General features: G+C 35.7%; 1 pseudogene; it reads right to left on the reverse strand.

Annotated features, from left to right (window-relative positions):
- Nucleotides 1-2,741: 2,741 nt before the first annotated feature.
- Nucleotides 2,742-5,217, reverse strand: LOC124508894 (olfactory receptor 2T27-like; annotated as a pseudogene).
- Between the last annotated feature and the right edge of the window lie 1,469 nt (nt 5,218-6,686).

Genomic DNA, 6,686 nt, shown 5'->3' on the forward strand with positions numbered 1-6,686 from the left:
GAGGATTCTGGTCATCTAATTGTTCATTTCAAAAGAAGAGGACAATAAGAGACCAGTATCAATTCAGTTATCTACAAAACGCAATTTTTATTTTAGTGAATCTTAAGTTTATATTAGAGTGTTAACAGTTTCCCCACCAAAGAAATTCCAATCTAAGAAGAGAGAAGAGTTGCTTTCCCATTCTACTTCACCCACCTCCTGCCCTGCTCTGTCACAAGTCTTTACTTAGTCATATTTTATCTTCTGAAGTGTCTTATTTCATTTATTTTTAGAACTGTAGGAAATGCAGTTGAACTAGATAACTTTATCTTCTCTTTTTAGACATCTATAGAGAAAGTTTTCCAATTAGATAAGAAATAAGTGGTTTCTGCCACATAGATTTGTTCTCCATGAAGGTATATTTTTGACAAGGCATTGGACTCTTTATGTCTTTTTTCCTAACTGCTTGGTTTACCAGAACTCTTTTAACAAATGATATCTGCTACAGTGAGCAAATGGATGAGAACTTTGCCTGAGGATTTTCTTTTCCCAGCCTTTCACATTTATTATCTTAAAAAAGAAGGCAATGTATTAAAGCCATTTGTTTCTGCAAGGAGGAAGAGGGCAATTACACAACTTTGTGTGAAGCCACTAGACCTTAAAGCAACTAAGAACTGTGGATCTCATTTCCTTTTTTCAGCTCAAGTCCCATCCAAGTGAACTCCTCCTGCTTCACCCCAGTGTGGAAGAGAGCTCTGCCATACTGAGCTTTTCCCAAACTATGGTACCACTTCACTGAAACAAATTGAAGCAGAATGGCTCTTTGAGTATACTTTTAACCATCTGAGTAGGGCATTTGTAAACCATTGCCTCTTTTCTTTATTTAGTTTAATAGAATATTTATATTGGAAAGAAAAGTTAAGTGCAAGGAATTCAGATTTATTGTTAGAAATGCTTAAAAATGAGAGCTGATACCTGAATCAATGCTTATAGGCTAAAGCACATGTCCTTGCATATATCAGCTCAATCACTGCCAAAAATATTTTTGGTTTAGGGGTGCCTGGGTGGCTCAGTTAATAGAGCATATAACTCTTGGTCTCAAGGTTGTAACTTCTAGCCTTTCACTGGGTGCAGTAATTACTAAAAAATACTTCATGTTAAAAAACTCAAATTTAAATTTTAAAAATCTTTAAAGAAAAGTTTTCTGGTTTATAATTCTCCCCCAATCCACCCTGCCCTATACTTCAGTTGGTACATACATTTTTTTTCCTTGCACAAATAACTTGCATTAATCATCTATATGAAGAATAGCCTAAAATGTTGTTACTTATCCATTTTGTAGATCAAAACATTTTTTCATATAACCCTCAATATATTTCAGATTTAAAAATGATTTATATTTTCCCCTAGATATTTAGGGATGATTTATACATATACATTATGATTTCCATATATATATATACATATATGCATATACATATGTGTGTGTGTGTGTGTGTGTGTATCTGTCCATATATCTATATATCATCAATATATCTGTCTATCTATCTATCTATCTAAATATATAGACATATACTTTCCTTTCTGGGTGTTAAATAACTGTCTAAATAAGTTTATATTGTGATATTTCAGTCACTCAACAATGAGAATTAAAATGTGATGAATGTACTAGTAAATTATGAAATCCTTTAAGTTCAATTGCTGTCCATTTGGGTTCATACTGTCAGATATTAAGACAGGAATTCTTCCACATTTATAGGTTCAGCTACATTCACTCTATTTCCCTTTCTGCTAAAATTTGAATATTTTATCCTTTGACATTACATGGCAGAAAGTAACTAGAAATGTAAAACAAAAATAAATAAATAAATAAATAAATAAATTCCAGTAATAGAAGCCTGTAAATAACTGTCTATTTCCATCAAGTCTATATAATTATGTAATTTTACAAATAGAGTTAAAACTAAAAAAAGTCCTAATATTTTTGATAATACAGATTATTTTTGATAATAAGGACAATTCTATAAAATAATTGAAATTTTAAGTGAAAAAATATTTAAAATAGACTAATATAATTGGATTTTTGTTTAGGTTTATTATCTAACCCCTTCATTTAAAAGATTAGAAATCAAGAACTCAATTTAATTCTTATCTTCACTTACAGATCTTTGGAAAATGAAACATCCCTAGACTTTCAGCGGTGGTTGGCCTCTTTCAAGGACTGAAATTGGTATACATTCCCTTTGTAGTTGAATGAAGGATTGCTAATTCAATTACTTTTCTTGGTGAAATTTCATCATCATTAACATCATTACCTCCATCACCTTACATACCAGCATTCCAACTACATTATCGTCATATTTACTACCACTATCATCACCACCCTCACCATCAATCATCAACTGGGAGTGCCTAACTCCTGCTGGCCCATAATCTGAGGGTGTGGGCCAAACATTGTCAAAGAAACATAAGATAGATAGATAGATAGATAGATAGATAGATATAGAGACACATGTAGATATATACAGATATCTATCTATATAGAAAAATCTCTCTCCATCTCTGTATCTACCTATGTCTATCTACATATACAGAGACAGAGAGAGAGAGAGAGAGAGAGAGAAAGAGAATCTATACAACCAGTGGTCCCATTGCAATTTTAATTATGAAAAGACCAGAACTAAAACCTAAACATCTAAGAAGGCCTGATTTAGACGGAAGTGAAAATAGGTAGTGATTGATATTCATCTTATATTTGTGGTCTAATTTGATGTTAGGCAGCATTCCAACACTTTTATCAGAGCACTCACCACCTCCTCGCTCCTCAGACTGTGTATGAGAGCGCTCATCATGGGGGTGAGGATGCAACCAAGCATAAAGAGAAACTGCTCCAGCTTGGGACTGTGATAAGTATTAGGCCTCATGTAGACCAGCATGGCTGGCCAAAGTAGAGGCTCACCACAGTCAAGTGGGAGGAACAGGTGGCCAGGGCTTTATTTCTGCCCTCCAGGGAGTTCATGCTGAGGATAGCAAGAAAGATGAGAGTATAAGAAAACAGGATAAAGGACAAGGGAATGAGGAGCATCATAATGGTTGTCATCACTACAGCCTTCTTATAGGCAGAGATGTGCTCACAGTCCAATTTTAGAATGGCCATGACTTCACAGAGGAAATGGGAAACCTCTCTGGAACCACAGATGGGGAAATAGATAGAATAAACTGTGTGTGCAAATGGTGTAATGTAAAGACACCCACATACAGGAGATAATAGTCATCTGCAGATATACTTTCTGGCTTATTATCAGGGTATATCTCAAAAGGTTACAAATTGTCACATACTGGCCAAAGGACATGAGGGTAATAAGGATACACTCAGCAATTACTAGAGTCCAGAAGAAAAAAGATCTGAGTTTCACAGGCAACCTGTGAGATGTTTCTCTTCCCTGAGAAGTCAGTTGCCGTCTTGAGTATAGTGCAGGAGATTAATGTCAGGTCCATGAGAGCAATTTAGCTGAGCAGAAAATATATGTGTGTGTGGAGATGAGAATCCACCCAGATGAGGAAAATAAGGATGACATTTGTGGTGAGAGTCACAGTGTAGATCATAAGGATGGCAGAGACAAGGACATTGACATATTTTATACCAGGGAATAGGCTCAAGAGCATAAAATCATATTTGAAGACTAATTTATTTTATCCAAGTCTTTGTCTTGTTAGAAGTGATCAACCCTGGGAACAAACCAGATTTGGAGACATCACAAAGATTTATTGGATTCTGTTCCCCAGACGCTTTCCTTTATAACCCTTATCAGCATCAGTAGGCTGTGATATTTCTGCAACTGACAGCAATTTAGCCAATTTCATGGCTAAATAACCTATCTAATGCCTCCAGTTATCTTCTTTATTCACAGAATAAATTTCCAAAATCTTGTATAGTTAATTTCCAGACTTCATCTAGTAATGGTAGCTCATATCCATTACTACCACCTCCCCTCCCTTCTATGTCATTTCTCAGAGACCCCATTCCCATCTACCTTCTTATACTCTCTCACTGCCATACTTTAACCTTTGAGAAGTATATTACATTTGTTCCATCCTCACCAAATCACAGTTTCCATCCTAATATGTTCTTATCACTATGCTAAATCTTAGAAAGACAAAGATGAATAAAGTATGATTTCTGATGCTAAAGACCTTTAACTTTATTGAAGAAGATATCAGGAACATGTGGAGAAATTAGACAGATGTTATAATGGAAGAATATAGATGATACACTGTACAATGGAGATGGAAAGTAACCTTCATTTTAAAAGGCTAGAGGATTTGCATGATGGAAATCTAACTTCACATAAACTTTTTTATCTTTTTTAACAAAACTACAACCAAAAACTAAACCATCATATCTGTGGGCATTTAGAAGGAGATAGTCTCTTAGAGGGACACCTGGGTGGCTTATTTGATTAAGGATCTGAGTCTTGATTTCAGCTTAGGTCATGATATACAGTTACAAGATCAAGTCCTGCATTGAACCTCACTTTGGTTTCCATGCTGGGCATGGGGTTGCTCAAGATTCTCTCTCTCCCTTCCCCTTTTCCCTTCCCCCACTTAATCATTCTCTCTCTCTCTGTCTCTCAAAAAAAAAGTGTGTCTCAGAGAAAAGTTGTGTAGCTTGTCCAAGCTCTTATTATTACTAAATGTTGAAGAGAAGTGACCAAAACTCACATCCCAGAAGTTTTTCCAATTATCCTCCACCATTAGATCTTTATTAAGTATATTTACTAGAGTTATTATTAAATAAAGCCTTGTATTGTTCTTCATTTAATTTTTTTTAATGCTTACTTATTTTTCAGAGAGAGAAAGGGCAAAAATGAGGGAGGGCAGGGAGAGAGGAAAACACAGAATCCAAAGCCAGCTCCAGTCTCTGAGGTGTCTACATGGAGCCCAACGTGGGGCTCAAACTCACAAGCCCCGAGATCATGGCTTAAGCCAAAGTTGGAAGCTTAACCGACTGAGCCAACCAGGCGCCCCTGTGTTTTATTTATTAGGATAGTGGTAGCTGTTGTAATAAATAATCTTTCATTTCTCAGTGACTTAAGATAATAGAATTGTATTTCTTGTCAGATGAATTCAAAAATAGGCTTTGCTGTTAGGCACTTGACTCTTTTGAATGACATTTCACATACCCAGGCTCCTGGCATCTTGTCACTCACCATCTTCAATACTGACTTCTAAAGTCATTGTCCTCATCTGTATCAAGCATCCAGCAGGCAGGGTATGAAAATGTTAATAAGCCAAGCCTGAAAGTGCTGCATGAGCTTTCCCCTGATATTTGAGTCCAGTCACATAGCAACATGTCACTGCAGGGGAGGCTGAGAAGTATGTTTAGCTCAATGCACAGGGGAAAAGAGCACATAGATTTGGTAAACACCTGCCAGTTCCTGTTAAATCTAAATTACTCTGCATAAAGCATATAAACTGGTTCACAGCAGGGATAATGTTTTTGCATTCCTTTACCACTCTACTTGAAATATGGTGGTACTATCGGTATTTGTTGAATTGAACATACCTGCTACTCAGGAGAGCTGTTCCTCATTCCCCTTCCATAATTTTATTCTTGGCCTTTCAAAATAGAAGTGATCTTTTTTTGGAGACTATATTAGTTTATCTACTGCTGTACAATAATTATCTCAATAGTAAAAACATGTATTGCCTCACAGATCTTCCCAACAGGAATCTGAGTGAAACTTAAGCTGGGTACCTCTACCTAAATATTTCCAACAAGATTGTAATCAAAGTGCTGTCTTGTGCTATAGTTTCATCTGAATTCTTAACTGTGGGAGGATCTGCTTCCCATTTCACTCGGGTGTTACCAGCAACATTCAGTTCAGTCCTCCTGGGCTGATGGCTTCAATTTATTGCTGGCTGTTGTTGGGAGCTTCCCTCACTTTCTTGATTTTCCATGGGGTATCTCATAACATGGTATTAGGCTTCCTTCAAGAAAGATGGGAGGGAGGAGAAAGGGAGTGAGAGCAAGATGGAAGTCACAGTCTTTTTGTAACCTAATATCAGAAGTAATAGGTGATAAGATCCATCCCTTGCTCAAGAGGAGAATATACAAGGTCATGAATCCTGGCCAACAGGGATTGTTGGTGCTGGATTGTTGCCTATCACGACATTCTCCAAGTTCATAGTATTTTTGTCAAAACTTTGAATTTTAGAGTTAGAAGGTGCCTTAGAAAAATCCACTTTACACTTATCCCCAGTAATTTTTTTTCTCCCTGTTATTTTAATGATGAAGAAATCACAGTTTCAAAAATGGAAAAGGTTAGCTCCAGAACATTCAACTAGTTAAAAATGAAGGAACTATACCCAGGCCCACTATTATTTTGACTTTCTTGACTCCTTGAAGAACTTTACTCTAAATTATTCCTTGAGTTATTTTTAACTTATTTTCTATGATTCTTTTACTTCTAGAATCCTTAGAGGACAACTAAACATGCTGTAAATGTGTAAATTCACTCTCACGAATAAGAACTATGAAGACCTGTCTAGAAAACCAGTCATATAACCAAATTTAATGTTTAAATTATTAACCTGTTATAGTTTATATGAGGATTTTTTATCATCTAGACTGTACCGTAAATATGAATGTATTCAGTTTTATATATTTATAAATTTCATATATGCATAATTAAAAAAAATTGATA

The sequence above is a fragment of the Lynx rufus genome, unplaced genomic scaffold (genome assembly GCF_022079265.1).
Source record: "Lynx rufus isolate CCGP_SWC_20201006 ecotype Redwood Valley unplaced genomic scaffold, mLynRuf1.p SCAF_1, whole genome shotgun sequence".
In the NCBI taxonomy this organism is placed as follows: domain Eukaryota; kingdom Metazoa; phylum Chordata; class Mammalia; order Carnivora; family Felidae; genus Lynx; species Lynx rufus.